The sequence below is a fragment of the Schistocerca cancellata genome, chromosome 1 (genome assembly GCF_023864275.1).
Source record: "Schistocerca cancellata isolate TAMUIC-IGC-003103 chromosome 1, iqSchCanc2.1, whole genome shotgun sequence".
Classification (NCBI taxonomy): domain Eukaryota; kingdom Metazoa; phylum Arthropoda; class Insecta; order Orthoptera; family Acrididae; genus Schistocerca; species Schistocerca cancellata.
The window spans coordinates 1271309244-1271324474 of NC_064626.1; positions in this window are offsets into that span (position 1 = coordinate 1271309244).

Below are 15231 nucleotides of genomic sequence, written 5' to 3' on the forward strand. Positions count from 1 at the left end.
TTACTTTCTTACCAAATATTACCACATAATGACTCGTGTGTGACTGGTCACATTTCTATAATATTTAACGTTATATACATACGAGTGCGCCCTCTGTCAGTAAAGAGTTTTTTCTATACAATCTGATGTCCTCACTAGTGGAGAAGTATCTTTCGCTTCTCCTTTATAACACGCTCGCGGATATGGAAGTTTTTGTTTATGTATACCAAATACAGATCAGCATGAGTAGCATATGGTGAAGATAGGATACGACCGTTTTAATAGAGCTAACGTTCCAATTTTATGTGCGTCCATTTCCGTGAGCAAACTGTATGATTTACAAGCTAAATAAAGACGATAACTGTCGCTAGAGAGAGCAGAAAAGTCACGTTCGGCAGCTCATGCCACGTGCGCACGGTGCTTGTCTCGTAACTTTTGATATCCCGTCTGCATGCACGTCAACGTTAGCTGCATCCCGTCTGCACATGGCTTTCGCGGGCCGTCTAGTCACGTGACACGACAGCAGCGCTCTTAGCGCCTGAAGTGAAAACTATAGCGTCCGTGACGTAAAATGTTTACAGAGTAACACACGAATATAAAAAACACCCATTTTCTCACACGTCACGCCAACAAATTGTGCCTCAAAACGTGCGTTTCATTTATAATCACTCATTCTTCAAATGTTTACATTTATTTTTGCTTCATGAACTCTGTTTCTTTCCTTAACGTGATTTACAACAGCTGTCTTAAAAACTTACGTTGCCAAATTCTGCAGTACCGTTAGCAAAGCAACAATGCTCACGACACGTAAATAAATGTAAATATTTGTAGAAGTGATGCCACACATCTAAGAATGACACCTATAAAAGAAACTAGTTGCAGGTAATTCATGATAAACTACCTTCAGTTTCAACAGTTGCGAAAATTATTTACAAATGTTAATACGAGTAAGAACAGAAAAACAAAATAATGCAATGAGATAGGCAGTCCCAGTCGATTGCGGTTTTTAGCCATAGGCACGTCATTAGAGGGTGTTAATATCCTGAAACACTATTAGGTAGCACTTTTTAAATATTTTTCCAAACATACTTTTTCTTGACTTATCGGATAGTCGTGGGTCGCTTCTCTAACATTAAATAAATTAAGCTATCATTTTTTGTTCATTTTAAAAAGCTTAAAAGTCTAAATCGCTCGACCTTGGTGATATTTAGCATTTAGGTCGGCATCAATACTGTTCGTCAATATTTCTAGCGCTGACAATATGTCAATATTCTCCCTCACACGGTCATTACATTGACATTTTGTAACAATACTGAGTATCTGAGGGGTCTTACTCCCTGTCCAATGAATTTCTTGCGCAGGCCGGGCTGAAATCATCGCGTACTGGGTCGGCTTGCTTACTCGTATTTTAAAACTCCGTCTGCTGAGAGGGCAGTGATACGAAATGTCTTACTGCCTCATTTGCCGCAAGAGTTGGAACAACACTTTCCTTTACGTCCATGAGACCTCATCGTGAGGCATACACTCATTCACCTTGTGTCGTATTTTACGGTAAATACACGGATAAAGTGTTCGTATTTTCATCTCGATACCGATACCTTTTCTACCGTATACTTTTCACTTGATATTTTTCCTCGTATCGATACTTCATAGTAGGTATCGTATCGAATGATCTTGTAATGATTTATTAAGTTTTTACTATTTACCCTAAATTAAGGCCGCACGGACTGGTTTAGGTTATACAGCACACTAGATTTTGACACTAAAAATACCAAGGCACAACCTATTCTTTCAGCGTTAGAAATATGGGGTACTAGCTGTCACCCGTTGCTCAACTTGCATATCAGTAGTTATATTATGCTGAGTGATGCTTAGTAAATAAGCTACTGTATGTGTAATAACATCAGCTGCCCTTACATGACTGCCTGTTCGAATAGTCACAATTCCTGATGCGGTATACACAGTGGCTATACATTATATAACGTATAAATTATGCAACAAATTAACTAATTTTTGCCGGCCGCGGTGGTCTAGCGGTTCTAGGCGCGCAGTCCGGAACCGCGCGACTGCTACGGCCGCAGGTTCGAATCCTGCCTCGGGCATGGATGTGTGTGATGTCCTTAGGTTAGTTAGGTTTAAGTAGCTCTAAGTTCTAGGGGACTGATGACCACAGATGTTAAGTCCCATAGTGCTCAGAGCCATTTGAACCATTTGAACTAATTTTTACCGTGGTTTATGGTCACCGACGGAAAAGTTGCTCTATTCTCTAATGTATCATTTAGTGGTCGATTTTTTTTAACTTTATAAAGTAGTCTATTTTTTGCCTCAGATTCCAAGCTATTTTATACCAAATTTCGCTGAAATCAGTCGTCGGTTTAGTCGTGAAAACGAAATGGACAAAATTAACTTTCGCAATTATATGGTCGTATGAAAGTATGAGTTAAACACGTTGAGAAGTGTATAGCATTGCATTCATTACCTTGAATTGTATTGTGTAGGATATACCAACCAATGAAAGCATTTTCACGATTATGATAAAATTCAAAAGTCAAAGAGTAAATAGCTCTTTCAAAGAGCAAATATTTTCCCTTAATTCACCTATTATTCTTCAAATCAATAAATATCTTGCACTACACACTTTGTAAAGTAGCCTATGTCCTTCCTCAGCTTTCAAGCGATCTCCATTCCAAATTTCAGCCAAATCGGTTCAGCGGTTTTGTCGTGAGAAGGTAACACAGTTATTTTCGCATTTATAATATTTGTATGGATTAAACTGTTACTTAATATTTACAATCCAATATAACACATAACCGAAAAGCTGTCAGGTGAGGAGTATCTGAGAATAAGCAAAAATTCTACCAAAGGTGAGTTCCTTATAAGCACCGATATGTGGTTTCAGGTAGTCAGATCATGATCTAACAGCAATGTAGTAGAGGTAGTAAAATATGATTTAAACAAGGAAATAGGGGGCAGATATTGACAAACTGAAGATAAACATTTGGCTGTTTGTTTGACCCAAGATCGAAAAATATGTATTTCCAGGATTCCAGATGTCCTAGGTCCTGTGCTAGGGCAACATCTATAATACGGCTTTTATCAGCAACTAATTTTGCTGCTGCCGCTGGCACCAATAGCAGCATACCAGATAGCGGTTATGCTCTTGAAACGGTATACGACTTTCCGTGTCATTATAAGATAAACATACAGGAAAAGATAGAAAAAAAATAACCCCTCCCGAATATTCTCTGGTTGATCAAAAAGACGTAATGAGCCTTTATTTGGTAACACCTACGTCATCACTGCGGGCTAATCCTTTAGTTTAAAGAAATGGGAAGGTATGATAGTCTTATTTCTCCAGTTGCGTATGCTAGGCAGCAAGTGCCTGGCAGTTCTACTGACATCAGCGTTTATTTTAAGAGGCAGGCAGCACGTTGTCACGTTGCGTAACAGATTATCAGTGAAACGACTGGATAAAATATTGCTTATGAGCGACTGCGCGGAAGGAGAATGAGAAGTTTGAGTGAGATTTAATTCACTGGCTTTTGTGTACTATTCAACCGTTTTTCTAATAACCCGTTCTGTAATTTCATATTCCAAGCTCGAAATTTTAAGAAGTTATCTGTAATGAAAATAAAAAAACATTACTTGATTTAACGCTTATATTATTCTATCTAAAATTTATGAACTCGACAATCACCGTTATATGAAGATTTTAAAAACAAAGATGGAAAGTCTACAGCCGTAGAGAGTATCTGATCTACACGTTCTATAAAGCATTTTACGGTATAATACCTCAAGGTAGCGATTCTTTCACGAGTACGACACCTTTGTACAGTGCGTACATGCCGCTCATAACACGTGATTAAGTCTGCGCCACCCCACTCTTCTTAGTGCCCTAGTTACAATAAACAGCTGCCGATTACAGTTGCGGCCTGTAACAAAATTGTGACATGTTGTTGTTATGTGCCTTGCGTCCCCGCAGGATGCGTTTCTTTTACGAGGCAGAATGGGTGAAGCTAGGGGTTATAAAGCTATTACGATCCCACAAATGAAAGTCAATCTTGCACGTTAACGCGTAGCGCGTGAAACAGGAAGGCAACATGTTACGAACTGCGGTGAACTGGCGATATCGCCTCATCTGTTAGTCACTTTGTTATCCCCATCGAGATTGTCGAGTTACTACTTTTCATGGCTGCCAATAACAATGATTGGTCAAGCGAATGATAGTGTATACATTCCAGTTCTACAACGCGCCTACAGCTTCCTACGAATCACACACGCTAACACAACTTTGCTTGAGTCCATGTTGACCACTACACTGCATACTGGGACTGTACAACCCACACAGTTGGCAGCGCTGTCGACAGCTTTCAATTGCAAAGCGCTAAAGTCTGCCTTCAGTACTGCATGCAAAACCATACCCGTGTTTCGGCAACACTGAAACGCTGCCAGAGAGACATAAAATCGCGTTACGTGATTGGACGTGCAGACACAATAGAAGCAGCCGCGCCGAACCCACTTTGACTGTTGTGGATCTCTCGCAGTAAGGACGATAAAAAAAGAAAGCATGTGGTGTGAGGCAATGCGAGCGGTGCGCATGCAAGTGTGGTGCGTCTACGTGAGTGTTATGAGCGCGCGCACTTACTGGCGGCCGCGGTGCAGGGTGCAGGGTGCTGTGCAGGGTGCTGTGCGGACTCACCCTCTTGTCCCAGGCCGTGCCCTCCGCTGTCCTCTACAAAAACAAAACACAACGTGTCATGCGCGTGCAACAGTGCAAGCGTGCAGTTCTACACAGCTCTAACTATATAAAACTAGCGCAGCAGTCAACAAGACAAAGGTGCAAACAAACAGAAAGACGATACGTTACTAGTAGTGCTTTTGCCGCAAAACCAAATAACAAAATCATCGCTGGCGTAAGGTACAGGTAATATGGGAAACACAAATTTCAATTTTTTTTGGCGGGTACGCTGCGAAGAAAATGGTATAACAGCAACATACTGAAGATCTCCTGAAATCGCCGAGTTCAGCAAAATCTGTTGTGTTACCGTTAGTGATTCAGGTAATGTAGACACCTTCTTTTGAGTCATTTACATCACACTATTTTGTTGAGGCTATTTTGCAGTTAGAAAATATGCCTTGCTGATAAAAATGCACAAATCAGGACAATATAAGATGTACGCCCATGATTTCATTATAAGCAACTATGCGTAATAGATTCACAAGTCATTACCCTCTTTAAGATACCGTCATTTCCGACTGCTCCCGATTACACATAAAAGATGGATTCATAAGCAGAACGCTATTACAGACTATAAAAGTAACTTAAAATTTCTACTTTTCCATAGAGTTATTTCTGAACACAAAATAACCGTCTATTTATGGACATGTAATATGACTATTTAAGAAAAACTTAGAATTAGTTGACTTTACTAGAGACAAATGTAAATTATCTGTCTGAACACAGCCAAACACTTAAAAATGTTATATTACCGATAAAACATCTAAGAAATGAAACATGTAAGAGAAGCAGATAGTTGTTGGACTTTAGCATATGCAATATTCTTCTTAGTGCCAATTGTTTAAAAAAATTATGTTGGGCATTATTGATTGCAAGAGGTGAAACATATTTCTTTGCAGGCCATCTTTTTCCAGGAGTGCACGTATCCTGTCGTTTCTGCGTATGTCCGTTCTACCCAATGTTCTTCCTGATGAATTTGCCTGTAAATAAAATGCTTTGCCAACGCCAAGAGCAACGCCCAGGGTTAATAGAAATGCTGGGCCAGCCATAAAGCTAAAGCATAAAAAATTATGAAACTGGTTTTATTGCCATTACCGGATTAGGCTGATTTAGACCATTTCCAGATCTAAAATATGCAGAGGATGACAGATTTTGACAACGTCCACCATCTGGTGCCGTTCCCATCACTGTCTCCATCTTTCATATCTGAAGATGGCCTAACTCGTCGAAAACTGTTACAGAAATAAATAACATGATCGAGACTGTGCTTTGTTCACGAAAGTACAAAACAAAATCTCTGTTCTCTTCTGGTAATACAACGTCTCCGTTCTATAACTATTAAATTATACAATACTGAAGCTTTTCTTATATTGACTTATTTATGCAAAACTTGGATTGTCGAAAAAAACGTTTATATGCATGCAAACGTGCAACGTAAGATTTCTGACAGACTTAAAGCTGTAACAGAGGATTTGACTGGTATCTAAATAAAATATCAGAAGACGGTGACTGTTAACGCCCGTTCTACAAATTAGGCCTACTTGTAGAAATAATTAGGTCGTAGGATAAGAATAGACTAACCGTTGAAACTGTTGAATTATAGACGCCGACGACAACGGCAAATTCGGTCTTCTCTGTGTGTGTAATAAATCTTGTGAGTGGCATCCTGTTACTATAATTACTATTGACATAATGTGCAATCGATTATTTAACAGTATGAAACTTAATGTCGCACTGTACTTGGAATAAAACTAGTGCAGTCACTGGGATATACAGTGGATATATTGGAATATTAGAAATTAGCGAAACAGTCGTCATTCTCTGACATATAATCAGTTTCACAAATTACTTAGCCAAGCATTCTTGCACAATTTTTCAGGGAACTTTAACTTGTGCTCTTATCAAATAAGGCGATACCGAAAATCAGATTAAAGGCGTAATGGATAGAGCATAAATTGTAAAACTATGGCTGTGATTCGCAACACTAGCTTCCTAACGATGACGATTATCTTTAATAAATGCGTCGTGATCTATCGAAACAGAGAGTTTCGGTGATAGTAACTAAAACTGCAAATTTCAATTTCTTATCCAGGAGATGCCCATCAGTTTTGATTCCATATTTATGAACCTAAACTCTCCACCGAAATCAAATATCGTTATCGAAGTCTATTTAGGCTATTTAGAATTACAATCGTCGCTATGTCTTTCGAAACGTGTCATAAAAAGTCTGTGCATTTTGAAATGCAGCGTAACATCGCCAACGAAGAACTCCCTGAACTCATATTAACGTTTAAATTACGTATGAAAAGTCTTAAACAAGCTTACTCACGCTTTAGCTCGGAGAACAGAGTACACATACCGTGGATTGCTATTATACAACTCATTCGGTTGAACAGCTTTCGTAAAACACGAATTTATTGATTTGATTGGAAAGATATCCGTAATGTCACTTACAGTTTGCAGTTCTTGTTAGTGGAGCGCGTAAAATGATCTGCAGACTTGAAGCGATCATACTTCCTATTACTAATTCAACACAAAATGGCAGCAATTTGCAGAGCAGTGATATTATTTAATTCGACCGGGTAAGCTCTTTGGTTGCACAGCTGTTGATCATCTTCTGTACTTCGATGCATATTGTCAAATAATAATGAACACGACAATAATGAACACTGGCAAAAATAGGTCGACAACTCACACGCCACCTCGTAGGATTTGAAACCGTAACTTGATTCGAATCGTCAAATCACAAAGCGCATCCGACAGCAATACTTATTGTTGCAAGATGCTGTCACAGGTTGTACACGAGTGCAATACCTAAATCTTACCGGTTCGTACTTTCTGTGTATTTTTTCTACGAGCAAGGAGCTGCATATATGAAAGTTTGTGATGTAACACACAAAGAGTAACTGAGTTGTGATGCCGTTGATGAGACAACATTTAATGATATTTGATTGTAGAAGCCATCCAATACGAAAGTACTCGATGCTGTAAGAACTTCATGCTATTTATGGAGATGATTTCCACGAAACCTTAAACTGAACATCAGGTTGCTTAACAAATTTATGTGTTCCGATTCCTCGTCTCGTCATATTACAATTTTCTGAAATTCAATGGTACTATAGTTACCTCTGCAAAATACATCGGAAATTTTGACTGCTGTTTTGGTTACCACGTTTTGACGTTTTTTGTAAAATACTGAAATGAATTCGTGCCAAATATCCACTACGGATCAACATTAAAAAAACTGAATGGACGTAAACTTTCAATGTCTTCCCTAAACAAATTAATGATTGCACTTTTCACTGCTTTCAAACGTTCTGCTGTAATTTGTATTAATGTGATTGACACTTGCTCAGGAGATATACGAAATTACGGGGGTAAAATCGTCCCATGAACACTAATAATCACTTGCCACCATCTGCAGCCTTATCAGTCCCAAAATTTACCCATTTCGATACTTTTTTTTGCACCATCAAAAGTAATGCTTCGACTTCACTCACATCGATCTTATTATTTATAAGTCATGTGCCCATAGTTGTGGCGTTGTATCCCAGATGCTACGCCGCGCTTACAGACTGCACCGTCACGTCGACATACGAACACTAGATGTAGCTGGTTGTGCTTGCTGCAGAGAGATTAGTTGTATTTGTTTTATCATGTGGTGCGGGACGCATTTAACCGCCAGTACGCCATATGAACACAAGATGTAGCTGGCTGCGCTTGCTGCGGAGAGATTAATTGCATTTGTTTTATTACGTGGTGCGGGACGCACTTAAAGCCGAGGGCATCGTGCTTTGACGACTGAGGCACTGCGACCTGATCAAGCCAACGTGAAAAACAAATGAGTGGCGAATCGCGCACTGTTTCGAAAGCGCAAAATGTACTGCGTGGACCAGACGTTACCAAACACGCTATTCGATAAGTAGTGGCAACAGCAAAGCGTTAAAAACCTTGATGATGATGGGGTCCCATACTCCGAGGAGCGTAGGGTACGATGCGGGAGACCCGCACCGCCGACTAGGCAAGGTCCTAGCGGACGTGATTTGCCATTGCCTTCCTCCGACAGTAATGGGGATGAATGATGATGAAGATGACACAACACCCAGTCATCTCGAGGCAGGGAAAATCCCTAACCCCGCCGGGAATCGAACCCGGGACCCCGTGCGCGGGAAGCAAGAATGCTGCCGCAAGACCACGAGCTACGGACTAAAAACCCCTATCAAACTTGGAAAAAAAAGAAACAAGCGGATTCGTGGAATGAATACATTGAAGAATTTTATGTGATGGAGGAGACGTCATATATGATTCAAATTATATAAGGTCAATGGAAAATGAATGCACAGGACTACTGGCTACCAGATCAGAATCCAAAAATACTTTAAACAACGTGAACAATAACGAAGTGACTGGAACAGACGAATTATTAGAGAATAGTGGCAGTAGCACTGAGATTTAAATACGTTTTTTTTTTTTTTCGTATGCCTGCCATAGCCACAAACTTATCGGCGGCCGGCCGGTGTGGCCGTGCGGTTCTAGGCGCTTCAGTCTGGAACTGCGTGACCGCTACGGTCACAGGTTCGAATCCTGCCTCGGGCATGGTTGTGTGTGATGTCCTTAGGGTAGTTAGGTTTAAGTAGTTCTAAGTTCTAGGTGACTGATGACCTCAGAAGTTAAGTCCCATAGTGCTCAGAGCCATTTGAACCAATCTACTGATCCGTATGGCAGACGATGAGCCATCGACACGTCGAACTGTCACACCTAGCAACTATCAACTGCCTACTGATCCATATCGCAGACGATGAACCGTCGACAAGTGTAGTACTGACTGTAGCAGCGGCCGATGTAGGTAAACAAACACCGGAAATGGGATGTTCGGACTAAGGCCGGTATTATACTATGGTATTTCTTTGACAAAGAAATATGACCTAATATTCGTGAGATTTCTTTGACAAAAACGTTTGAGGTGGCACTAAATACCCCGTATTACATTGTCATCACATTTTTCGTCAAAGTTCAAGATGGCGAACAACAACAACTCTGCAGTTGTTTGTACCACAGTTGCGTTGTGTATGCATCTGGAAGAGAAGCGGCGGTAAAAAGGAAGCATACTTGAGTGAAGCTGTGGGTTTGAAATTGAGATGATAAAACAGTTCAGTAAAATCTGTTACGAGAGCTGCAAGTGGACGACTTCAAGTTTTATATAAACTACTTACGAATGGATAAGAATGCAGTTGACTGTTTTCCCAGTAAGTTGGCTTCTCATGTTACGAACTCACTTGAAAAATGCTATATTTGCAGAAGACGGGCTCGCCGTAACACTGCGATTTCTTGACACGGGAGAGAGCTACTCTAGTTTGCAAAACAGCACGCGCATAGCACAGTGCACATTAACCAAAATAATTCTAGAAACGTGTGAAGCGATTTATAAAGCTCCGAAGGAGGAGTATCTGAAGATAAATAACTGTTTAGTACATAATATGGCCAGTAATAGCTATTTTTATTTTTCAATAATTTAATTGACTGAGTTACTGTTCGAACTACTACAAAATTAATAAAAAGTACGAAACTGATGAAGCACTTTCTTAACTTGTGGTGTCCAGAGTTCAAAAAAAGACAAAATTTAATCAACAGAGTTAGTGTTCCAACAACTACAAAATCAATAAAAAGTACGAAACAGATGCACTTTTTTTAATTTGTGGTATCCAGAGTTCAAAAATAGACTAAATAGAATGGAAAGCTAAGAAAAAATCTTTTATTTTAGTGTGTGACCTCCTCCCCCTCTGTTCCGGCTAGCTGGAAAGCTGCTTGGATGTTTCCAGATGTAGAGGTGAATGGCTGCAGCTGTTATTGTGGATCTGAAGTTGCCTGCAGCACTTCCAATCTCCCCATCACCACATCACCACACGATTAGTCGCATGCGTTATGCCCACTGCTCACCTCCCACCTCAGTCGAAGCAAGGTTATTAAAAAGACCGGAAGGAACACACCAACTGAAGTTTGAAGCCGTGTTTACAAACACACAACAGAGACGTCAAATAGCTTTAGCGATGCCAGCGCTCCAAGCGGTTAGATTTCACTCGGCAGTGAACGGTAGACGAAAGATTTCTATGATCGAAACATAGGCGTGGAGAGATTTGACAGTGTCCTATTACACTGTCAAATTTCTTTGACATAAATACTTTACATGTCGACTTTGAAAAAAAAAATATGATAGTGTTATACAGGCTTAAGCGAGGGATCGGAACATACGAGGTCAGATTAGCGGGGTTCTGCTGTATCTGAAGTTATCGCTGCAGTCACAGGAAGCTCTGCCCCTGCAGTGGAGAAATGTGTAGGGCGCTGCGACGATCCCCTTTTGCGGCCAGTACGGCGTCTAAAGCTAGCGAAATGAGGGATGCTCAACTACCTGACCTACCGATAGATGGCTCTAGCGTCAAGCTACCATGATCCTTTGCGAGTCCAGGTGTCTCGGGTCACACTCAACTACAGGATCAAAGGATAGATGACTCTACGGTCACGTTACCATGATCCTTTGCGACGCCTGTAATACGGAGCGACAAAGAAATTCCAACTCCTGCTTATTGTATAGTCTGATCTATGAATGATGGCTGTTCGCGCAGATCGAGATATGGACGGGGATTGCACTGTTTGCTGGTTTCAAGCGACGATTACCGTAAGCGCATACACGTGCTCTGCGCTAGAAAAAAGCGTGTTTGCTGCAAATTATGATTCTCACTTGCTTGTGCGGAATTTGTTGCTTATCTCTACCATCGACCGTGACAACTCACAAGAAATTGAATAGAAGTTTACTGAGTAGCGGTCGCGTTTAATGCTCACGATGGCAACCAATCTCACAGCAGAAATCTGAGAATAGTACTGAACGCATATTGGTTGTCGGAGAATGCGTGACGTAGATGCGCAGAACAGGCTTGACCCCAACTGTAGTGAAAAAATTATGCAAGGAAAGGTTCCCTTCCTAGTTCCGCCACACATTTTCGACCTAAATTCTGTAGAACTGGTCTGGAATCTTGGAAAGAATAAGATCTGTAGTTGTAATGCATAGAGCATCTCGCTCACTAACCCGAAAAAATACAGGTTGATCGCTTCTGCTGTTAACAGATGTGTCACCTATCCTGAAGCAAGCCCTTCGACGTAAACCGTTACGTTAGCGATTTGCGCGTCAGTTTTGCTCCTTTTATATTCAAGTAGCTTTTCTGTTGGTTTCCCAAGGCAGAAGGAACCTCCTTCCAGATCTTTCCACCAGATAAAAAACTTCAGTGAGTACTGACCGGGTATTGAACCCAGGACCTTGACATTACTGGTAAAAAACTGTAGTCGTTACGCTATTACGTCATTTTTTTTACTAATTTTGATCGATATAGTTCGTTGCGTTTGGTCGGGGCGGATGTCACAAGACATCCGTTCAAATTGATCATTGGTTCCTCGACTGAGTTTTTTATTAGAGAGAGCGTGCCGGCTTGTCATTAGAAATGTTTAGGCATTGTAATTATAAGTAAAGTAGTACAATATGGATCAAGAATGGTGTGTGATAAACTATTGGAGAAGAAAAACTGAGGGAACTAAAAATATAACAAAATCACTCGCAACAGATTCAAGCAAAGGATCGGCATAATCATTCGCGACGAATCAACATTCACACCTATGAAAAATACCTACATCACCAGAGAAGATGGGTTAACTGTGGTTTTGATGGACACTGCCAGTGAAGAGTCGTTAGCAACTAAATTAAGGTATACTGTTACGTACTGTTTCTGTTGTCTTAAATGGGCACCTATTTCTGTGGTGCATACAGACACAGGCGTGTAAAGCTCGCGGTAGCTCGACGCTAGAGCCATCTGTCGGCAGGTCAGGTAGTTGAGCATCCCTCATTTCGCTAGCTTCAGACGGCTGTCCAGTACGGCACGTGACTGTCTCGGTCCCCCCGCCTGCACGGCTGCGGCTGCCGCGGGCTCGCCGGCCAGCCAGTTAGCCGCTGAATGCGTAGCGGTTGTTCCGGGGTGCGCCCGGCCGCGCTCTCCCCCAAACAAAAACGCTGCCGCCTTTGTGCGCCGGCGCGCCCGAGCACGCACATCTCTCCTCCACACGCCTGTTTTTCCAATCTGACCGCGGCGTCGGCATTCCGCCCGCTCCTTTGTGATATTGTGTGATCGCAGCCGTACGGCTGTCCGTTTCCGTTAGTTCTGCCTGTTACCGCCACTTATTAGACCAAAACGTACGGCCGTTCTGCAACGAAGTCGACGCTCCCGTTTCACAATGCTTTTTAGGGGGAACCTGCAGTAGCTGAATGGCAGACCAACTGTGCTACTATCGCAGGCGACCGAGGTTCGAAGCCAGTTCACGTTCCACATAGAATTAGTCAAGTAACAGCAGCAATGCTTCGTCCAACGAGGGTGATGATAATTTCAAGACTCCCTTTGACAACTTGACTGGACAAGTGGTTATATCATAATAATAATAGCCGCGCGGGATTAGCCGAGCGGTCTCAGACGCTGCTGTCATGGGACTGTGCGGCTGGTCACGGCGGAGGTTCGAGTCCTCCCTCGGACAGGGGTGTGTGTGTTTGTCCTTAGGATAATTTAGGTTAAGTAGTGTGTAAGCTTAGGGACTGATGACCTTAGCAGTTAAGTCCCACAAGATTTCACACACATTTGAACATTAATAATAATAATAATAATAATAATGAAGTGGGTAAGTGGAAGCTATGGTGTGCCACTGAATCCCTTGTGGTGACAGGAAAATATTTTTTTTAAAATGTCAGCCCGCATCTGGTGGTCGTGCGGTAGCGTTCTCGCTTCCCACGCCCGGGTTCCCGGGTTCGATTCCCGGCGGGGTCAGGGATTTTCTATGCCTCGTGATGGCTGGGTGTTGTGTGCTGTCCTTAGGTTAGTTAGGTTTAAGTAGTTCTAAGTTCTAGGGGACTGATGACCATAGCTGTTAAGTCCCATAGTGCTCAGAGCCATTTGAACCATTTTTTTTAAATGTCACATGAAAAAATAAAATGAAATGATCGTACGGCATTGGTGACCGGGATGTTCAAAAATGGTTCAAATGGCTCTGAGCACTATGGGACTTAACATCTATGGTCATCAGTCCCCTAGAACTTAGAACTACTTAAACCTAACTAACCTAAGGACAGCACACAACACCCAGCCATCACGAGGCAGAGAAAATACCTGACCCCGCCGGGAATCGAACCCGGGCGTGGGAAGCGAGAACGCCGGGATGTTCCATTTGGGTTCCGCCGTCAAGTGCAAATCTTACTTCATCTGGCGCCACATGGGGCGATTTGCGGCCAACGATGAGGAGGAAGACAACACAACACCAAGTCCACGAACGGCGAAAATCTCCAGTCCGGCCTGGAATCTAACCCGGGCCCAGTGCATGAGAGGCAAGCACGTTAGCACCCAGCTTCTTTTTTTATTTTGTCCGTTATTGATCGTTGTGTTTGGTCGTTGCGGTCATATGACATCCGTTTAAGTTCGTTTGTTGATCGTTACACTCAGTTTTTTTTTTTTATTACAGAGGTCAACCAGCTCCGTGACCGAACACGCTGAGCTACTGTGCCTGCAGCTAAGCAGGCGGATAATGTCACATTGTAGGTGGAACAGCTTGCTATGACACTTCCTCGCGGGCTTGCATGTGTGTGTGTGAGGACGCACCCAGGCGGCCAGGACGTTTGGTACAGTTACCGCTCTGGACACAGCAGGAAGCGAGTTACCACCTCAAGGTCGGCGAAGGAGCCAGCCCGTGGCAAGTGAGATGAGGGTTGAGGCCACGCTCGTGACAGCAAGCATCCAGCCACGAGTGTCGGCTATAAGACGCAAATTAAGATGATCAAGAGTTGACGGGATGTTGCAGAAAGATAACGAAGCAAGTAGTATGCAACCAGATCCGAGTAGAAAAAGGCTCTCGATAAGGGTATGCCGTAGGCAGTATCAAGCCAGTAACTGAGTCAGAGTATGGAACAGTAGAGGAGAGCGGCAGAGCAGCGCAGTGGCTGGGTGTCGAGAAGTAGGACAGTGCAGGGCCTGTGTTATTACGAAGAGCAATACGGTATTCCTTCGAGGATCCATGCATGCACGAAGGAACAGCCACTGCGGCGACTGTAGTCGTCATCAAATGCATAAGGTGTATTCACATTGGTGAATACGAACAACAATCAGCTATATAAAGGAATGACGACAATGAGAAGTTGTGCCGGACCCGTATTCCCTGCTGTACGTCAGCGGTCGCTTTTGGTGCTTAGGTTAACACCGTGCACGACACGAACTTCCATATGTTGTCATTCGTGCGTCACAACCTGTATTCGTACACATTACTTAATTCCCGCACAGAGGAGAACATTATAACACCAAGTTTAATAGAAGTTGTTGCCTGGTACCGACTGATAAATACTATATTCCAGTGCTTGTGTTGTTAATAAGAACGATGCATGCATGTCGGAAGGAACATTCCATCATACTTCTTAACAACACAGGCACTACAGTATTTAT